Genomic DNA, 22,755 nt, shown 5'->3' on the forward strand with positions numbered 1-22,755 from the left:
TTTTAGCCTTAAATAGTCAATGGGATGCTGTTTCTGTGGATGGTAGCTGACAAATTTAAACAGTGGATTTAGATTTTTTTCTTTGTCTTCTCTGTACATGGCTGCAAATTAGAACTGCTAAATAGATAAAACCACAACCATCTTTCAAATATTTATCTTTATCTCTCGTTTTTACTGCTTGAAAGCAGTATTTGACAGGCTGTATTATTTCAAGTGATCTGTATTATGTTTCTACATGCAAACAGATTTGGTCAGAGGCCAAATTGTAAAGGTCACGGAGAGTGGTGGAGAAATTATGTTGATGAAAAACGACGAGAAGGGGAAAATATGGCTTAATCACAACTGGTATTATCATGACAATATTTAGCAAGATGGCAATGCCTGTTTTCTAATATCATGTAACTCTATTCTTTTAGTTTGTGATTCTCAGTTATGGACAACACTTGAATGAATTGAATAGTTCATTAGCAAGCCTTTGCAGGGTTAGGTGGCATGCTGAGGAGGTAATTCACCCATTTGGATGAGCTGTGTTGGAGCAAAGACGCATCTAAAACCTGCCGCGCACTGGACCTTTAGGACTGGAGTGTGACAATTTCAGTGCATCTCTGTTGTAATAATCGCTCCCATGACTAATTTTGGGTAAAATGTTTAAAACGAATATGTAGCAAAATTGTCTGACAAGCAGTTAGTGATCAGGTTGTTTTGAGTCACAAGATATGAAGCTTAAAACGTACTTTGCGCATGTGGAGCAGTTGGTACATTTCCTCTAGTGTTTTCTGTAGTAAGCAGTGGCAATTAAAGTTACATTAATTGACAAAAATTTGCTCAAAATATGATGGAATATAAAAAATTGGGGTCTGTAAAACGCTGCAATTTTCTTTAAGAACAACAAACCCCATAGAATATCATCTTAAAGGTGTTTCTGGGTCTCTCTTTCAGTGCTTTTATTCTATCAGTTCTGGCAGCCTGTTGTTGCTTAGTTACTTCTATCATCATGAATAAGTAGAATCTTTATTGTGAACATACAGTGTTATACAATCAAAGTAATTGCTCCCTTGCAGCAAGAAGGTCCTGGATTCAAATTCCTACCTGGGGTTTCTGTGCACGGAGCGTGGCTGTTCACCCTGTGCATGCATTGGTTCTCTCCAGGTCTTCAGTTTCCTCCCACTCTCAAAAATTGTGGCTATTAGGTCAATTGATTAGGTCAATTGATCTAAATTGCCCTGAGGTGTGAGTGAGTGAGTTTGTGCATGGTTGTTTGTCCTTTGTGTTGCTCTGTGATGGATCTGTTCAGGCTGTAGTCTGGCTCTTGCCCAATGGCTCTTGCTGGAGGTATGGACTCCAAAAGCAGTATAAAAAGTCAAAATACAGTTTTTTAATGCTTTTGGAGTTGTGGCAATGTTGTGTCCATACGATCCTAAAATACATAAAGAACAAATGAAGTCAAAACTCAACAAGAACACTTTCTTGGCGAATTGTCCGATAAAGAAATGTGAAACCACTGCTCCAACTTTGAAGTGAGAAGGTGGCGGCACCATGTTGAGTGGGTATTTTGCTGCAGTAAGGACTGATGCACTTCACATATTTGATGACATCAGGAAGTAAAAACCCACTTGGAAATGCCAAAGCAATATCTCCAGTCACCAGCAAGAAACGTAGAGCTCAAATAGACGATGACCCTCAGCACACCGTCAAATTGGCTACAACATGGCTTAAGAACAACAAATGGATTCATCTGGAATGAATATAAGAAGCAATGTTTTTCTCTAACCTACTTTTTAATTCTAGAGTGTGTAAATGAACATTCTGTGTATGTTCTGATGAAATGTTTGCTACTTGTGGGTGTGTTTTTTTGTAGCAGCCATATTGGGTCCCTGCTAAAGAAGAGGCTAGCCTCAGACCCATCTGTTTTATGGACAGTGCAGTAATAAGATCTGGAGTTTTATTAGTTGAAGCTTAAAGTAATTAAAATTATAAAATGACCTGTAAATTGTGCATTTGCACACCAATAATTTTGCCTGTTATTTTATTATTGAGAAATAAGTGCTAGTGTTTACACTGTATGTGAAAGTCAACTTTATTTCCTTTTCTCCGCTCTAGAAGATTGAGGTGATTGGCCAATGTAAATTGAGAAGGCGGGGTTTAACCAGTACATGGGTGGACTGCTGGATGTAGTAGGAGGACTGATGGGAGATGCTGCCATCTTTGAAATCTGCTGTGTTGCCTCAGACTTAATAAACCAGCTTTGTTTGCTGCACAGCCAAGATTTACTTATGTCTCTTTCCACACCACACTTCTCAGTGTAACAGAATATTTGAGTCTGATTTGTAATTTTGACAAAAAAAAAAAAAAAAAAAAACTGTAGAAACGCCAGGATCAAACTTGACTACACAACGCTTGGGTTTCCAGAGATCGTGCTTTCTTGTAGGCTGCAACAACCACGCTGGTAAACTGTAAACTGTTGCTCATTAAAAATCACTGGAAAATGTCACGGGAGCCAAGAAACCACGATGTCTGTAGTGGGCTGAGTAGTTTATCTGGTGCTGATGATTCATAAGAGATTGTGTAAAGTCATGGAGGAGAAAGGAAAGTTTATCACTCAACATATTACCTAGATACCAGGAGGCTGAGATTGTCTGAATTTTCAGTGGGAGCAGGAGTTCATGTGGACAGACAAAAGACTAAATATATTCCACATGTCCATAATAAAATATTAAAAATGTCTTGGGAATTGCCCAAATCTATAGTGAAGCTTGGCAAAGAACTGTTGATTTATCTGTTTTGATTAAATTAAAATATTGTAATATCTCACATAGGGGTTTTCTTCTTGTTGTTTCATTTTAATCCAGTGTACGTTTTTCTTTTCTAATGCTTCTTAACTCTTACAATAGTTGATCAATAATACAAACGGTTAACTTGCTGCTTTACTCTTTTTTTTTATTTTTTCTATTAAAGATCATCCATGATGGGTGCAAGCATTTGTAGTCAAGTTCCTCTAAAATAACTTCACCCCTCCTCTGCTGTGTCAAAGTAGAACATAAAGCCAAGAGCTCGTATTACACATATCCCACTTTGCAGAAAATATGATTCATTTACTTTTCTCACACGGGAATTTCTTGTGTGTTACATGTCCTTGTGCATGCAGCAAATCTTCTAGTTTTCTGACTAAGCCTCATTTTGTTCAGCTTGTGTAATCCCCTTAAATTCCCCTCTGATATCCCTACTACCTTCACTTTAGATGAGGAGAGGGAGCGATCAAGACTCCTCAACGACCAGCGTGGAGAGCCTTTCTGAGGCAAAACACATGTTTTCTAGATAATAAAATGCCTGATCCAGCTTTGCGTTTGGATTTCTTTCAAAGTAAAGCCCCTCCAACATACTAAAACATATGTTGTGTGCTATAATGTTTACACTGTAATCCTGTGCTGTCACATTTTTTTCACGCATTTATGTTGCTATTAAAATCCTGTTTTACATGCATGCCGTTTCTTGAATTTATTATCATAAACCTGGTTTAGTTTTGCATGGAAACTAGCTTCTTATGTCCCAGAGATATTCCCACATAGCCACTTAAACATGGACTTGTCTGGTGAGGAGATTTCAACCTTGTTTTGTTCTAATAATCAAGCCCTCTTCTTGCATAAATGTCACACTCTGCTGTGTTAATGTTGTAACTCAGACAACTTGTCCATGGTTACACACAGTGTAGTAATTTCATAGGAGACTGGACGTATTGTGTACACACAGATTTAATGACCATGTACTGTCTACTTCTGGGGGATTGTCTTGCATAGCTTGTAGGTGTCAACAAGATGGATGGGGAGATGCTCCTTCTGCAGGCTTTTTTATATTCTACACAAAATGATCTGTCTTTAGGTTTTCCTATCTGTTGATATATGTCAATGTAATGATGAGCCATATATTTTTGATTCAGTTTTCTTTTAATTATTTTCCCTTTTTTATGCATTAAATGTCATGTACATTATTTTGTTGTTGATTATAAATTGAGCTGTTTAAGAAAAAGTCTTTATTAAGCTTTACAACAACATAATGCTTTAAAACGTAATATGGAAAACAGGTCGGAACATTTTTCATGATGTTTTACTGGATGGTTTTAAATATGATCTGGTTTCCCAACTACGCACATCACAACTGTTGTATCTGGAAATTGTAGTCATCCGTTCAGCAAGAGATGGTTTTATACTTTGAATGGTTTGCCAGCCCATCACAGAATAATAGAGACACATCGGACAAACAATAATGCATCTAATTACTTATATCTAAGGGCAAATTATAGAGACAAATTAGCCTAATGTGCATTTTTTTTAACTGTACGCGGAAGCTGTAGTACCTGAACAGAACCCTGTTCAAAATTCTCACATGAATGTGGAAAAAATGCAGAAAGATCCCAAGACAATCTTTCAAAACAACAGTTCACAAAAAATGTCAATGCACATTAAACATGGACAACACATGATTTTAACACACAACTTCTCTATATACCATTTGGTATTTGGTAGAATTTTTTTGTAGTATGTGTCTATTAAAACCTTTTGTTTAATAATGAAAAAATATTTTCATGCTCTAGAAAATTTCAGAAAAACTAATACTTACGAAATGAAAACTGGTTCCTAAAAGTTGGGTGCTGCCTTCTTGGACTTAAACCTTCAACATCAAGGTAACATCTGTATAATTACTTCACAATAATAGGTTTATTTTGTTGACCTATAGAAACTAAACTTAATTCTGCACTTAGAAAATAACATTAGCAATAATTGTAAGGGCCATTTTGACATGAGCTACATTTAATCCTCATATAAATCAGAAGTGTTTTGTTTTTTTTTACAAATGTTAATAGAAAAGTATATAACACAGCTTCATCTTAAATTGTTGCATCTTCTATTTGTGTTTTTGACTCACCCTTGTTTCATAAATGGATTGGGAATTTGAACTATGTTTGTTTTATATGTAAACAACAAATACCTCCTTTTTAGTTTCTGAAGCAGCAGATTTGACAATCTCGAGAGAAGCTGTCCTGACGGGCCTGAAGCTGTGTGTTTGCGGTCATCTCGCTGCTGCGATTAAATAAAATTGGCTTATGCCGGCAGCCAGGGGACATGTTTAAGTGTGACAGCAGTCAAAGCTGCCAATCCTCAGCAAATATGTTTTGTCTTTTGAGATTTGAATCTGCTATAAGGTCATCATTGTATTGATCAAAATTTCAGCAGGTTTTTTTTTTTTTTTTGAGAATTTGTCTTGTATGCTGGAGAGCCAGTGCCAGGTTTCCACTATAGTGGGCAGTAAAGTTCTATTCTATTCTATTCTATTCTATTCTACAGATATTCCTTTATATATTCATTTTGCATCCTATTTATTGATACATAGTTGGAGGTAACTTTAGTTGTGTAAAAAAGTATTTATTCTTGATTTTCTACAGTAAATTATCTTGTAATGTTCTTCAAAAAGCTAGGTCTTGCATATGCCTTCATTTATGAGCCACTTCATCACGTCATAAAGTACAATTATGACCATGCATTACCTCAAAAAGGTTGACCAGACTTCCATCAGCCATATACACAAATTGGGTTTTAGGTTGGACCAAAGGTCTTGCAACAAATTTTTTCTTTAAATACTTAGGCTCATGTCAGTTACAACTATCAGTTTTTCAAGGTTTTTTTTCTGAGTGGATATTTCTAACACTGACTGAAATTTGTCTGTTTACTAGTGCAGAGTCTTCTTAAAGTGGTTCACTGCTGAACCTGGTTGTTGCAGAGTTTTCAAAATCGGGAAACAAAACCTTTCAAAATAAAACCAGGCTATCCAGACTTGCATGCAAAATTAATACTTGTACACAGAATAGATGGGTCTGATTTGTTGGCAGACACACATCTTCCAAACACGATGTAGCCGTTTCTCACTCAAATCCTGAGCCGCATAAAATATTGTCAAAGGAAAAACTGAGATTTAAGGGTTTCAAGCAGTGCCTCTAGCAGTTATAAAGAGATGTCTGAAAATGGCAGGAATTGAGACTTCCTGAGCTCCTTAAATGTCTTTACTTGTCAATCTAAACCAAGGTTCCTTGGTTCCAATATGTCTGTATTTCCTAGACATATTGGATTCTAACATTTTGTCACTGCCTAAGTTAGAAGAAAACTAACCCATCAATTTTAAACAATTAAAATGTCATTGAATTATCTATAGGAGAAAAGGGAATTGGAAGCATTTTGTTGGACTTAATTGGACAAGTGAGAGATCAACATAAGTGATCATGAGAGATCACTTATGTTGTGAGTTTGAGTATATCCAATACATAAAAACCAAAATAAAGCATTTAGAATAGTTGTGTGAAAAACCCACCTGAGCTGCACAGCTCATCTGTCTTGCAGTAACCTACTCAAGTGACAGTTTGTGCTCTTTCAGATCCATATTTATTGCTCCGCGAAACACAATTTTCTCTTTCTGTCTGGGTTAAATGTGGTTAGTGATGGGTTCTGCATGTTGCCCTTATCTTTCGATTGAGAACTGTAGCTAAGAAATTGACATGTTTTTCCTTCTGCCAGTAAGTGTCTTCAAAAGAGCTGGAAAAATTCCTTTCAGACTGAAATATTTGTGCATATAGTCCTGAAATTGATGTATCAGGTATGCAAATGTTTGAAAATAACGTTCTCACTTAAGGTGCATAACATCTAGTCCATGTAAAACGGTAGGTTATGAATTCATACCATTGTCTTGAAGCCATGGGTGTGTGTCTGCACAGTTTGTCCTTTGTCGACCAGCCCAGGGTGTAACCTTAAGCGTAATTTAACAAATGGAAAATGTAACACTTTTTGTTTTGTTTACCAGAACTTTCAGTTTAAAAAATGTGTGTGCTGTGATTTTTTTTATTTTTTTATTTTATTTTACAAAAAAAAAGAAGAGGAAAAGGGAGGAAGAGTGTAGGAACACTTATTCAGTGTTCCTACACTGGAAAATCAGTGTAGGAGGAACATTAAATTGATTTTGTTTTGAATTGACCCAAAGTTGTTTAATGAAGGGTTTAGTTTCAGGGATATCCATGAGGATATCATAATGCACAACACGCATAAACAGTCAGGTGAGAAACCTGTATACGTCATAGTCGACAAATTCCCTCCTTTAATAATTTAAACAGCTATTTAAGTATTTACATTTCTTTCAGAGCTGGGAATCTGTGGCTTTCTTAATGTAAATGCAGGCTTAGTGGTAGCATTGCATGAAAAAAGATGAACTTGACAGCTGCCTTTTTACTCTATTTACTGAGAAGAAACGGTGCGAACAACCCTTGCGTACTTTGCAGAAAATTACCATGACAACCAGTTGCTTGTATAGACTCCAATAACTTGGAGTGGACAATTACAATTACTTAAATAATCCTCACTTAGCAGCCTTTCACACATATTTGGTGAGATGAAGACCCCAAGTCAAGTCTGGAGTCTTTCTTTTTGCAAAGTGCATCTCTGGTTCATACATTTTTTTTCTTTTTTGCTTTAGTTGGATTCAGTTTCTTCTGACACAACAGATACATATAGTAAGCCCTTTGGACGTGGACAGATTTATCATTGCTCCCTTCCTGTTATAGAGCGAAGCTATTTCTGTGCTCATAGCAGCATTGTAACCCTTCTTCAGCATTCTGTCTAAGCAACGGAAAGAATATTGCTGATGTGCACCTTTTTTGGGTTGCATTCTGTCAGTGAAAGAGGAGGGGCCGGCCTGGGGGTCCTGACTAAAAGAGCTGTGGGAATGCCAGTGGGAGCAGTAAGACAGCTTTATATCTGTTGGTAGAATCTACATATCAGCCATTTCCTTTTGTGCAGATAAAGTTGTTTGCCTCACATGTAGGAGTATCTATATATATATATATATATATAAAAACTTGATTGATTGATATCTTTTTTAGACTTTACCTGATGCAAATATGCAAATTGTAGTCCACACTAGTATCCTACAACAATCATTAATATGAAGTTGACCCAAACCTGCAGGTCTATCAGATTAAGGCAGCCTTAACACAAGTTATAACACTCTCTACTCTTATCTCAGCAATATTGCATGCAGGCCATGATTGTAACTCTAACACTCCCCTCTTCAATTTGACTATTTTTCTAAGTCTAACACTCACAGTGGAAGATGTCCTCTTCCTGTCTTTGTGGGCATCCTCCTACTAAAAAAAACATAAGCAAATGAGTGTTTCAAAGCAAGAAAATCTGGAAGAAATCTTTCCTTATGGAGTATTTTATATGATTAATCTTTAATATCTCAGTAAGATTTTCAGAACAAGCTGTTCTAACGGAGCCCATGGTGTGCATCTCAGAGAACCACATTTATTTTTGGATGTACTCAGACTTTCACAACAGGTCGCTTCATTCATGTTATTGATGTTTGAATAAGGCTTGCAATAGAATGTCTTCATTTCATTTATTTGTTCTGTATTCGCCGAAAAGTACATGGTGTTGCTGAGGATAGGCACTACACTCAAAGAATATTCTATGCATCAGTTTCCTCTCTGTTCCGTAGTGTTGCAAATGACGAATAATTTACTCAGCCACAGGTTCAAAAGCATGGCAAGGCCATTTCAAAGTGCTTCACGTTACATAAAGAAACCAAAGTCGGAAAACTTGAAATATGTTCAAAGAAACTCTATAGTAATATAAAAGCATCACTTTAGAAAAAAAAATTTTAAAGCAAAATTTTAAACAACCACCAAGATGTAATTTGCTGCACGATTCTACAAAAACAGGAATCTGATTGTTTTAGTGAATATTTTGATGTTAGTGACTGCAATTACTGCCATTATCCTACTATTTCTTTTGCAGGATTACAAACTCCCTGAGGTTTAGCTTCTCTGGCTTAATCAGATGTAGGCAAAAAAGCAGGAGTAAAATATGTGGCCTTAGAATGGAGCCTTGAGGATTAGCATTGACTTTGGATTTTTTAAATGACAGAAAAGTATTTGCCCATTAAGATCAGAACCCCTGCACCATTATACCAGTCAATCCAGAAGATCATGTAACATCTAGAAGAAAACATTTTAGATGCATCACTGTTAACCAAGACCTTTTCGGATCTGTTGTATGTTGAAAAACCGGATAGAAAGACAATGATTATGTTTTTTTTTTTTTATTCAGTATGTAATGTACTGAAGCTGTTGAATTTTGTCTCTTGAATGTTTTGTTAAAAGGAATACTTGGGAAAACTATTTTTTAACAAGGCCTTCAGTCCTCTACAGTTATTTCAAGTTCAGAACATATTCATTTAAACTTAGCCGACATTGTGATTTGTAATCCGGTGCCAGAAGAAATTCCAACCATCACATTTTGTTAGAAGATTTTTTAGAACCAAGTAGTTTATTTCAATAAATGTACTTCTCTCTTTGTTGCCTCCTTCTCCTTTCAGTCTCTAGCTCTAGGCAAAGGCTCCGTCCTGAGCCTTGTTTGCGTCTCTCAGTCAGAAATATAATTCACCTTTTGATGGTCTACTCATGACAGAGAAGCAGAAAATGAATCTGTGCACAGATTTTTATTTTTTTATAATCAGTAAAAGGTTTTTGTTGAGAACGGAAGAAAGAGAGAGGATACCACAGACAGATAAAAGAGAAAAATGACAAAAGACGCTAATCAGGCTGAGGAAAAATGTCATCACTTTGCCACCATCGTCTTTGTCATTACTCTTCCCTTTTTCCACCGTATAAATTGTATTTTTCATCTTATCAGAAAGCTGCTGAGCATTGAGCTATGGACCAGAGATAAACACTTGACGTCTGACCTGCTGTCAGAATAAGCCTGAATACCATCAGATTTGTCTGCAGAAGGGGTGGAGGGTGGAGGGAGCTCTTGCTTCTTTTATTGAACTGGCTTGCATCCAGAGGTTTCAATCAATCCATTCACACCAGGAGCTCAAAAAGAAATTGAATTATGTCCGGGGCATTCAACCACAGTTTCTTAATTGGTACGGGATTAGTCCACATTGATTTGGTCTGATTAGAGTCCCCAGTTTGTGTTTCCACTTAATCACTGAGCACACCCTTCTCTTCCACTGCTATTTGCATGCTCCCCTTTCCAACAGCTTATGCCAATCATTTACAGCCTAGGGCAACTTTTAAAATTTGCATGAAATCACTAGTGCTGACTATTGCTTGATCTGCTGCAGCAAGGCACACACTTTTCTACACGCGTGCGTGAGCGTGTGTTGTATTATAGTAACACTACTACCCCAACAGGTTCTGAAAAGTTGACTTGTGGTTACACCAACCCTTTCTGGGCACTTGAGGGCAATGGAGTTAGAAAGAAAAGATCAAACGAGTTCTTCTCTTGAGGCAAGAGAGTAAAGATGGGAAGAAAGTCCAGCTATGCATGAGAGAGAATTTTAAATCGGGGTACGTGTGGAGATGAGAGGCAAATGCACCATCTGTTTTCGCCCTTCAGAAATTAAGTTTAAATCATTATTCCTTCTGTTTAGATTTTTTGTGTATTTGACATATCACAAAGTGGAATTTTGTTGCCCTTGGTGTTCAGGTTGAGGGCACATAGACTTGCGTATAAGTTGGCAGATTGGACAGATCCCCCCTTATGACCTTTGATTAGCTCCATTTTTATTGGACTTTAATTTTATTGTCTTATGCACCCGTGTATCTTCTTTTTATTTATTTATTTTTTCAATGTAATTTGTATTGTTCCTTGGTGAACCAGTGAGTCAGAACAAAACGTTTGCCGGTTACATAGTCAGTTTTTCAATAATTCACAACATACAGTGGAGCTGTTTTGAAATGTGACTTGATGACAAGGAATTATGCAGAGTATGCACATTAAATCTGTTGTTGTAGACATTGAGCAATCAAAAGGAGGGTAAGAAAGCATGTCAGCAATACTCAGTGATTCTTTACATCCCTTCTGGCCAGTATCTATTCCATTTACAACACCTTACAGTGTAAAGTTGTTTCTGCTTCAGGAGGTATATTAGCCTTACTAATTTTTTAGCTACATTAACAATGTCAACCCACTGGTCAGTTTTAGGTGGGTCAGCAGTAACTATTTGAAGGTTATAGATTTTTTTTCTACTCTACTGTTAATCTTTAAAATTCCAAGAAGATCTCCCAGACATTTGAGGATTGAAGCTGCAGATCCCAGCCAGTTTTGCGTTTTGCCCATGGTCAAGGTGTGCTGTAATAGGCAGGTTATCGTTAATTTTTGTGGCCTTTTTAATAAGTCGGCGAGTAACTTTTTTTTTTTTTTTATGATTTGATTTGTGATTTAATGGTTTATTTCTTACTCCACAATGCCTGATATAAAACAAGCAACACAATTACTTGGTTAGGGGTAGAAAAACAATCTATTTTTTTCAGCATTGTGATTTTGTTCAAATACATGATGATGTGAAAATAGCAGTTGGCAAATTTCCTGTTGTATAGTGTCTTTGGCTGCAATATCTTGGATTGAAAATTAGATTTTCTTTCAAATAAGCTGCCTAATGTTACAATAATAATTATAATGAGAACACGTCTACACAGATCCACTCAGATGCTACAATGGGAGTATCCTCAGTCTGGAGAAAGCAGAACAATGTAGAATGTTTCTTGTATTGCCTTTTATGATTCCATAAATATCACATTGGTATTCATTTCATTCACAGGCTCAGTAACAGTCACACAGTGAGACATAATGCGCCATATGCTTCTATTTTCTCCTTTTACAGCATTGGCACTACAGGCTTTCACTCTCCCTGCCAAGATTTTAGTTTATATCTGAAGACACTGGCTGCTGTCTTTAGGCAAACAACAATGTAACTCTTAATCTGATCTAACATGAACTGACAGTGGTGTCAAAAATTTCAATTTGTTGCAGGAACAATGAAGAACTGTTTTAGTAGCTCGTCATTAAGAAGAATATCACATGGCAGTGCGTGAAATGCACAGATTCAATCCAGACTTTGAGAAAAGCGGGGTTAGTTGAACAGATGAAATCTATGATCAGAATCAAACCGATGAAAGCCTTGTATGCTGCGTTAGAATCAAGCTATTTTACTCCAGAAAGCAATCGCGTGTAGTGCCTTTCACCAGAGGAGACCTTGTTTATCAGTCATATCATTGCAGCTGCACTACAAAACACTCGTCTAAAATCATTGTTTCCAAGGATAAGACACACGATACTCTCAAAATAACTTTGAGAGTAACAAAAACATCGAAGAATTATTCTTTTATCCACTCCTGAAAATACTCAGACCTGAATTCACTTCACCGACACCTGAATAAGCATTATATAAATATACATATATAAACACACTAGAGAGCCAAACACCTGCTTTTTAATAAATGAGAGCCTGTCACCAGTGTGGGGGTTTTCACATTGCACCACTGTGAATTCATTAAAAGTGCCCTTTGGAAGTCTAAGCAACCAGGTGGGGTGCCATCAACCCCCCTCTGCCCTCCAAATCATTCCCTGCATTTCAATTGCAAATGCTGTAGTCTTCTCGTTGTCCTTGCACAAACACCACAGATTAAACAGTCAAACACTCCTTACATAATCTTGACTGACCGGGCAAGATATGTGTTTAAGTTTTATTGTAGCCCAGGGGCCTAGAGGTGCATTTCAGCAGCTCAGAGCTTCCTCAGGAGTAAAGAAAACAAAACTTGAGACTCAGAGAGACTGTGGCATCAGATGAGTCTGTTAGTTTAATCACCTACTGTTTTATTACTCCAAATCTGGAACTACTTTAATCACATAGAGATTTGGTTGTATGCTAAATCGGATTGTTTTTTCTTTTTTCTTCTTTTTTTCTGTTGCAAGATGAGATTTTAAAAGCTCACAGTCATTACGATTTCCATGCATTGCTTGCCAATACATTTGCCTTTCAGGGTTTCGAGATATGTTCTATAGTTGATTTTTACTTGATCTATACTGATGGTACAAATGGTAAACATTGTATATGAATAGACTGAGTAAGTCACTTAGCTTGAAATGATTTTTTTATGAGGTGATAAAGCTAAATGTTAAACATTATTTTTGCAGCTGGAAATATCATGACTTTAGCTGTGAATATATGATCCCCATTTTTGTAAAGGTCTGATCTGCCCATGCAAATTTAAGTTGATTCAGTTTTTCCCTTAGGAAACAAAAAAAAAATGACAACAAAACACTGGGTCAATCCTTCTTTATTTTTCAGTTACCGTACCAGGATGGCTTTAATTCAGTAAGATCATAACTATTTTAGGACCTATGGCAATGTAAGACAGCATGTGAAAGGGATATGGTGATGTTGACATGCAAACCATGTTCAGAATTTTATGTTGCTAGCGTTGGTGTCTGTGTGTATCCACTTAGAGGGGGGGACATTTTTAAAAGATTGATCCATGCTCTTGTATGGCAAACAGAATTGGACTCTTCAAAAGCAACAGAGCAATTTTGCTGTAATGTGTTTATAATGTTATGTGTTGACATCTAGTTTGTAATGGGCAAAGTGAACAGTCTGTAGAAAATACGGTTCCTTTGTAAAAGCTTCTTCGGCCTGTCACATTTCCATTTGACCTCATTTTTAAATGCCTCCCCGACACTGAAAACATCCGACTGAGTCGTCACTTCCACACTGACGATTGTTGATAGTGTAGCCTCTTAACGTGTAGGTCTTTAGGCTGTTTGTACACAGTTTACTTTCCAGTGTTGTCCTCCTTTAATTAATCAGGCATAATTTCAGTGTGTGTTTGTATCGTTCTGTATCAATCTTCACTGATCTGAATTTTGTTTTGTTTTTTTTGTCACTTTGGTGTTCCCGCTTACTGATAAGGAATCAAAACAACATCCGAGTGTCACGAGCTCTTGCTCCACAAATTTAATCTGCGTCCAGAAACGAGCAGCAACAGGAGGCCCGCTGCTGCCGTCAGGTGTGAAATTATACTGCTGTGAAAATGTTACAAAGCACAGTGATAATTGCTGCTGAAGTTTGAATCTTGGTTTTGTATAATGGACTTGTGCTACACAAAAGTGGAGATTATGCCTCACGCTGGGCCGGCTGGCAGCCAGCTGGTGCTGCTGCTGATGTCGTGCGAGCATAGCTGAAGCTTGGGGGTGGGGGGGGGGGGAGGCTAATGCAGCGGGGCAAACGGGCTGATCCACACCCCGTCCTCAGCTGCCAGAACTTCAAAGGATCCCCCGATAGAGTCTAAATCGCCATCTCCTTCAGTCCAGGCTCAGCAGTTCACTTCCCCTCCCTCCACCTCCATGGTCAGGTCAAACACAGCCTCATCTTTTATGTATCGCTTAGTCCATTGATTGAGCTCTGAGAGATTCACGACTACAGAAAAAGCTATTTCTGTATCCCTCTGAAGCAGGAGAATGGATTTTTTTTCTCCTTGCGGAGAGAATTTATTCATTTCCTCTCAATTTTTCTGTTTCCACTTCCTTTCTACAAGTTTTTCTTTTTTTTTGGATAGGTCAATCATTTTCTTTTTTTAAATAATTTAACACAGATAAATTATTTAGCCCTGCTACAGACTGGCGACCTGTCCAGGGTGTACCCCGCCTCTCGCACAAGGGTGTAAAGAAAATGGATGGATGGATGGAAATTATGTAGCCTTCAGGTAGGATGTACTGGGAAGTTGCCGCTACAGTTCCACTGCTGAATTTCAATATTAATTAAAAAATAAATGACGGTAATGTTATGCATGTTTCTGTACATTTAATTATGGCAATAATGGAGTCTCTGTTTCTTTCACAGCACAGTTAAAGAGAGAACTTCAAAACTGCCGCTCAAAATATTTTATTAGTGTGCCAACAACGGTTCTTATGTAATTGTTTAAACTTTTCTCCTGGTTATTTATTCATTCATTATACTGTAAATTGATATATTACTTTCTAGATTGCTGCTCCTCCTTTTTTCCTTGTTGCTGTACTATTGCTTAGGTGATGTGTTAAATGTATGCTGGCACAAAGTGTGTGAAATGGACATTTTTCCTGGAAGAGTTGGTGAAAATAATTCAAGGAAGAGAAAGTGACAAAAATCTATTGCGGTACACGTTTTTACACCCCAAGTAGTTTTTAAGAAGATTTCAATTTTAGATGCAGTAGTTTTCCTGTCTTGGCTGTATTAACTACTTGCTGATATGTGGCACATTACATTTTAATAAAAGTATAATATGGCAAAAAGAGAGGGAGACATTTATTTTCAATGTTTAACTTAAGAGATTTATTTATTTATTGTAATGTTGTTTTAAAATGTTTAGGTTAGGAAATATTTTCCCAAGCTAAAAACCTAGGTCTTGGTGAAATGCATATGTAGATGCAAGCGGACCAGAGACCGTGCATTGTACTATGGCGAACTACAGTACAGTTCACTCTGGGTCAATACAACCAAAACAAACATGTGAGTCTAACACTATAAGAAGAAAAATTTAAGATTAAAGGCAAAGTAGAAATCCCACAACTGCTAAAATCTGAGGCTAAAATATTTTTGTTTGCATTTTGTGAAGAAGGAAGTTGCGCTCTTGTCGTCTTTGTATGTTTTCGTACCGTTTTCTTCACTGACTCTTGGTGTGGAGTACCACTACTACCACAGCAGGTTTTTCAAATAGTTTGGATCGTTTGACACATTGCAGTGTGAAAGCGAATCGGATCAGCTGAAAATGCAACAAATGCTGCAATTTTGGTCCTCAATTGAACTGAGTCTAACAGACTATCAGGTGTGAAAGTACCCTAAAAACTAATTGTATATGGATGACTTTTTCTGACTCCACCCAATATATGCATGCATAGCCTTACAACAGATTAAAGTGATTGAATGGGATTGCCATGCCATGTGGTTTGCATTTCTTTGAACAGAAAATCCCCTCACTTGAATCCTTTCAAAGCACAGAAAAGCTGGAGAACATTTGATTTCAAACTGCCTAAAATTACGGCTTAAACTGGTGGTATAGGGGAAACATTGTGGTGCCAGTGTGATATTCTTGTTCCTTTACATTAAAATTTGGTTTTCCAAAGTTTTCCAGATCCAGCAGCTGTCAGACAATGACAGAAAATGTCACCTTTCCCCCTCTTTGGAAACCAGTGAGGTGAACATAATCTGGTGAGAGGGGCGCTGTAAGAGTTTCTGCATCTTAGCGCCTATCTGTTGACCTCTACTTTTCTTAATCTCCCTTCGACATTGAGAATACATTTAAAAGCTAGTGAAAAATCAGGGAGCCGCATATTCTCTTATGGTGTGAAGTAAAGGGAAAAGCTAAAAATGATTTCTGCTGTGTATTTTTAGCACTAAGCCCTGCCCCCTTGGTACTTTAAACAGATGCTACTCCCAGTGGAGAGCATCTCCAACAGAAACTCTCCCACTGTGCAGTGCATGTGTGAACATCAACCATGGAAAGGGTCTGGATTTTTTTCATAATCTCCAATGTTGGACCAAAGGAAAAAGTAAAGCTGAAGATGCAACCAAACCTTTTTTTTTTTTCGTTTTATTATGTTTCAATGACAGATGGGTTCATTGGAAAGGTAAATCTTTTTTTTTTCTCTCAGAAACCCCTCCAAAAACGTCTTAATATTCAGTATTAGCACTTAGAAAAATGAGCGTCTCAAAGTGTTAAGCTGTTCCACTCAACTTCATTTAAACTAGATGTCAGGTTTAATGCTGTGGTGATAATCCTCTTTGCAAATAAAAACAAGATGAACCCAGTTAATCTTAATTTGAGAGGTGTTTACTGCTCCGTTTTCAAAAGTTCTGCTTTTGCATCGTCACGTCCGCTGTGAGCGAAGACACGCTTTGTTTTTAGGGATTTCACACTATCTTTGCTTGACCTACACTTTCATCTTCTCCATATATACATAAAACAAAACAAAAAAAAACTCTGGTGCTCACTGGAGTATTAGTAACCTTCCTCTGACCTGTGAGATAGTATGTGTGTGTATATGTGTGCGCAACCTGTTCCATCCCAGTTGCACCTGGCGTGAGTTAGACAGACCACCATCTGTTCGGTGCCCCCACGCTGAACTAAATGCCACTTTCATAGAATATCAGGAAATTGTTGCTTTTGGTGAACCTAATTTACTAAAAGCATCAATTTTGTGTGTTTTTTTTTTTTATATATATATAATTGCTTTTGTCTTTTGTTTGGTTTTGTTTGCTCCAAAGACAAAATCAGTTTGCATTACCTTTATTTGTGTGAGGAGAAAATTAATAGGATGGGGCCACTGATAGAAGCTATAGGAAGTGGAAGGTAAACGCAATCTGCTTGCTCTACTTTTCAGCGGTGAGGAGCCACTGCACTGAGACAAAGGCTGGCTTTCACTCTCTTTCAGAATACCTCAAGGACTTGACATGCTAGATTTAAGCAAGTGCAAATAGGCTTAAAATGAATTCTGCACATCCCCTCCCTCTTTCCGTTTCTGTTTGCAGCTTTCCAAGCAGGCGGGGTTTTAGGATCAAAACCAACATGTTAGCGCAGATTTTTATTTTTTTTTTCACTAAAACAAAATGGGATTTAGTTAGGTATGCACATATTTTAACATAATTAATCCAGACCATTTTATATTTGTGTTTTTTTCTAGTTTTTCATTTCAAGGTCATTTTAATAGTAGGCACAGATTCTTAAAAATGCCTTTTGAAGAATTACACCATGCTCCGTCACCAAGCATTTCACCAGTAATGAAACACATGCGGTGCACTCTGAAGTGAGTACAGGAAAGAGAGCAGAGAGCAACAGCACAGCATGAGCACATGGCACATGGACCAACACATCATCCACAAGAGGGGGGGTGGGGGGGGGTGCTCTACGAGTGTTTTGATGTGTTGTGATGAATTCTTAACCACTAACTGTGTGTTTTCTTTTTTTTTATATTATTATTTTATTCAAGGTGCAGAAATGTGGAAACACAGACGGCAAGGAGTGCGGAATTGAGAAACTGGAAAAAAAGATGCCAAAGATGAAACAATAAAGCAGGTGAGTTACTTGCAACTGTGGATGAATGCTATTTATGTGAATATTACAACTCCTACAGTGCATTGCAAAAGTATTTATACCTTGAATTTTTCCACATAGTGTTTGTGCCTTTTAACTGTTAATTTGAAGTCTGAGAGAAAAATCCTATAGGTGTTTTGTAATTGTAGACTTTTTTTTTTTAGTCTTTCTCAAATACAAAACAGCAGATAAGCCTCTTCAAATTCTTAAGTACTAGTTCACACATTGTATTCTTTGAGCCACACTTTTAAACAATCTTACATTCTAAAGATTTGCCCCAAATGGTGCAAAACAAATCCACACACGCATGTTTGGAAAAAAAAAAAATTGTAACATCCACTTGTGTTTTCTGGCTCTGAAGAAGATCATTTTCCCCTAAGACATGCTTTCAAGGTCCTTCCATAAATTAACCAAGAGCTGTGTCTGCATTCTTAACATAAAGTCAAGCTTGTCGTTGGTGCATGTTGGACTGCCTCTTGTCCCCGAGGTCTCTGCTGTTCATGGACGGGACCTCAAGGTGCCATTGTGGAAAGGAAGGGCTTTGGTTTGAGAACTCTGGGACACAGCTTTCCTTTTTTGCAGATGAGATTATGTTGGCATTCTCGGGCTGTGATCTTCGGTGTTCCCTGGGGTGGTTCGTAGCTGAGTGTGAAGCGTCTGCAATGAGAGTCGGCCTGTTTTTCTCATTCCCCTTCATTGGGAGAAGTTCGGGCACCTTGGTGTCTTGTTCAGGAGAGGTGGCAGGATGGACCAGGAGATGAATGTTAATTTTCTTTGAGCCAGAGCATAAAGAAAATGAACATCATTTACCATCAGCTATTGTCATTGGATATGGACCGTGACCGAAAAACCAAGATGCCTGAAACAAGTTGCTGAAATTAGTTTATTCCAAGTTTGTTCTTAAAGATAGGGTGAAGAACCTCATCATTCGGGGGGAACTCTTGAAGTACTTCAATAGCGAAAGCCTCCAAAGTGGATGGATTTTATTTAGGGTTTTCAGATTAAAATAAAAAAAAAAATTCCCAACACACTTTTTATATCTTTATTTGTAAGAGTAAAACAAAAAAATCACATAAAATTGACTCTCCATTTCACATTATGAACTAGCTGGTGTAGAACTCTCATAAAGAAGTGCAATAAAATACACCAACATTTATGTTTGTAACATGACAAAATGAGAAATAAATACTTTTATCAGGCGCTGCACAACAATCTTCACTATATACAGCTTTGGCCACGGTGTCACACATGAACAATCCAATACCGTAGTGTGAATAAACCATTTGAAATGTACAATATCAAATTTAAGTCAACACACTCATAACTCACCTCTGACCTTTTGAGATCAACCTTCTGTGGTGCAGCTGTGGTGCATCTTCAGTAGAAACGCATCTGTCAAGGTTGACAGGTTACAATCAGCAGCAGAAACGAGAGGGAGAGACACAAAGATGTCTCTGAGACTGATGGTCTGGGGGAAAAAAATAGTCAGGAAGATGAAGATTATGGGACAATTCTGGAATGAGAGGGACTGCAAAGGACAGACAAAATAAAAGGTTTTCTGAGGCTGCTTGGGTAAAATAATTGTTCCTGTTTGTGTGCAATGATAACTGGTGACAGAGCAGATGGCAGTGGTGGGATTTACAAGTGGACAAAGTGTTCAAAAATGCCTAATAGCAAGTAAAAATGCTGAACATGTTTTCTCTGCCAGCCATAAGCTTTAGCACTCTTGCAGTGTTGTGCAGAAAGCAAAACAGAAGGCAGAGCCAAGGATTTAGGGACACATTTATAAAAAAAAAAGCACACATTAATACTTTCATAATCTGACACTAGGGATAGTAGTTTTTGCTGTATCAACTTGTTGATGGATGCCATAGAGCTGTGCACTTTATCGTCATTTTTTGCCTAAAAGCACCAGATTACAGCTATACAAAAGGGCAAAAGCAATGGCCCAAATGGTGGTAACAACTAGAAACATTTCAACTGTATATATGCCTAGGGTTGGGACTCTCTAAAGTATATTATGTCTAATACCTGTTTAAGATTTATTTTGAAAAGGTACTTTTAATCTGACAAAGAAAACTTATTGAAATAAACATTCAAATGTTTTATATATGTGACCATATACAGTTAAGATTGACATTTTTTCAATTACAATGCAAAAAGCCAGTCAGCAGTTTCAATGGTTTTTAAACTTCACTAGAATTTTTCAACATGAAGACAGTCAAACGTCTTACTGAAATGAAAATAATTTTAATGTTAATCTGCCATTCATGTAAATAATAATTTGTGAATTTTGTGCCCCTCGATGATGTATTTCAACACCCCAAAGTTAGTTTGAGACTCAAATAAATTTCCTAGCAGGTTGTGTGAAGTTTAGATATTTTCCGTGAATCCTTTTTTGTTCTTTATTAAATTGATTCATATATAACCAGGAACTAGAAGCTTATTCATAGGTCTGTCGCGATAAACGATATATCAATTAATCGCTCGATAAATTAAACCTATCGACCTAATTTTAATTATCGGCTTTAGTGTCTCTTCCTGCCTTTTTGTCTTTCTCTTGATGACACTGAATGAAGAAGGCTCAGCTCCGGTGCTCTCCACTGACCCTCYCTTCCTCATTTCCTTRGTGTAATGTCCAGCGCACACTACAGGAGTTGTCGGCCGATTGTCGGACCATTTTCAAAACCTGAGAGACCACACATTAGCCGACAGAAATCCTAGGTATAACGGTTCAATCGGGTTTGTCGTGTGGTATCCAGCCAAATGGGCACAAAATAATGGCTACAGGTCCAGTTAACTAATTTTAAAATCAGGCATTAATCAGTGCTTTACTAGAATCTACCTGCAATGCATGTGGTTAGTGTCAGCGTAAAGTCCTGACCGTAAAAAAATCATTATAACCTATTTATGTCACGTTAACGAAGAACAGCTGAAAACCTACCGGGTTTATCAAATGCGGTAGCAATTTGGCTCCAACTCCTCCCCTTGTCATTTCTATATTCTTTGCGCAAAATGCTGAATAAATATTAATGTTGTTTCCACATATCACCTCCGATGTCTGCTGGATTTTGGGTTAGCTGTTTGGGATTCCCCTCCGTAATTTCCCCTTATAAAGCACGTAGAAGAATCCGTGCTTTCTGATTGACTACCTGTCACATTCAGCATTAACACTCCCAGTTGGGGAAAACCCCTGATTTAGATCAGAGCGGCCACGACGATCTACAGTAACACACCATACACTACAGCAGTGGTCCCCAAGCCCCGGTCCGTGGACCAATTGGTACTGGGCCGTGCAAGAAATTGTGAAATATTTCCATTTTATGTATTATTTGAGTCTGGAGTATATTTTATTTTGAAAATCCTTTAACCGGATTCTCTGGGTTACTTGTGCACCAACACTGAGGCCACAAGCAGCGAAATGAGGAAGAAACAGATCAGATGTCTTTGGAAAGTTTCTTTGCGAAGGGGAAAAGGCCCAGAGAAGAGACAGGTGAATAGATTTATCCCGGACCGGTAGGTGAGTCCCACATTACAAGCCGCTCTGCGTAACGTGCGGCAACCGGCTGCTAATGAGGCAATGAAGCTTCAAGCTGCTTCGCCWCRTAGAGACCAAGCAGGCTGTGGATATAAGCAACACTTCGGGTGTTATTGTCTCCCATCGTCACTCCCAGATGGGACCGTCTCATTGCAGAGAAACAAGCTCAGGACTCCCGTTAGTCAGTATTGTGAGTTACAATTTTAACGAAAGTAAAATGTTCGTTTTTGTGGCACATCTGTATCTTATTTTGAAGGGATATATAAACGTTACCATAGCGACCAGAGTCRGAGCGTTTGGGCWGYGGTCGAGAGRAGAKGAGTAGAGYTTGTGWSTYWWGTCTGGTTTAGACGGAAAGATTTAAGAATTGTCAGCCGATTCTCCAAACCTCTGTGACCACAGAGCTGATAAAAGTCCAACAGGTTCGATCGGTTCGTGTGTCCAAGGCAGGAGCAACACGACCGATTCCAGTCATGAACATCCCGATTCCAGAGGATAATCCAGTAAATCCCCCAACATAGCGGGAATTTAGAATAACCAAACACGGATGACGATGTAGAAGCAATAGTGATAGTTTGTAGACTCATTTGAATAAAAGACGTAATAAAAAGAAAAGGCGGTGGATGAAAGACGACGGGAGCAGCCGCTCTATTTGCTGCACTATGATTTGGAGGTGAATATGTTTTTTCATAGTTAACATTTTTAACTGAATAAACATAATAATGACCTTTAGATTTAATAATAAACATTTCCACATATCATCTCCGATATCCACCGGACTGAGTTGCGTGATATGTCAGCTGTTTGGGATTCCCCTCAGTTCTTACGTCACCGCGCTTTTTGATTGGCTACCTGTCACATTCAGCAGGTTGTATTCTCGTTCCCAGATAGGGAAAAAAAACACAGTTTGCGATAAAAACTCCAAGACAACCCAAATTGGGTATATTCAGGATTTAGCGAGAACACAAACACCGCCTCACGCATTCCTCCACCGCCCCTCCGCCCTCCCGGGCCACAACAAAATTTTCAAAGTCTTGACCGGTCCGCGGTAATAAAAAGGTTGGGGACCACTGCACTACAGGATCGATCTAAGATTGTCTTAAGGGGAAAATAGGGGCAAAAATCGTGTAGTGTGAACTATTGCATTAGGTAGTCGGATGTGCCCRTYTTCTCTATTTAAATCTAGTGATTACTGAAGGGCAAAGAGTACAGACTTCATAATCTGCACTCTTTTGGTTGAATGCAGTATTTATTTCCACTTTGGCTTTAT

At 37.9% G+C, this 22,755-nt stretch overlaps 1 protein-coding gene across 3 annotated transcripts in view; it reads left to right on the forward strand.

Annotated features, from left to right (window-relative positions):
• dlgap1b (discs, large (Drosophila) homolog-associated protein 1b) overlaps window positions 1-22,755 on the forward strand; it is a 111,067-nt gene that overhangs the window by 18,418 nt on the left and 69,894 nt on the right. For all 3 annotated transcript variants that reach the window (XM_008396753.1, XM_008396754.1, XM_008396755.2), the window contains exon 2: window positions 17,844-17,929. The gene's annotated coding sequence lies outside the window, so the exon portion shown is untranslated. The remainder of the gene's footprint in view (window positions 1-17,843; window positions 17,930-22,755) is intronic.

Source organism: Poecilia reticulata, linkage group LG20 (assembly GCF_000633615.1).
Source record: "Poecilia reticulata strain Guanapo linkage group LG20, Guppy_female_1.0+MT, whole genome shotgun sequence".
Classification (NCBI taxonomy): Eukaryota; Metazoa; Chordata; class Actinopteri; order Cyprinodontiformes; family Poeciliidae; genus Poecilia; species Poecilia reticulata.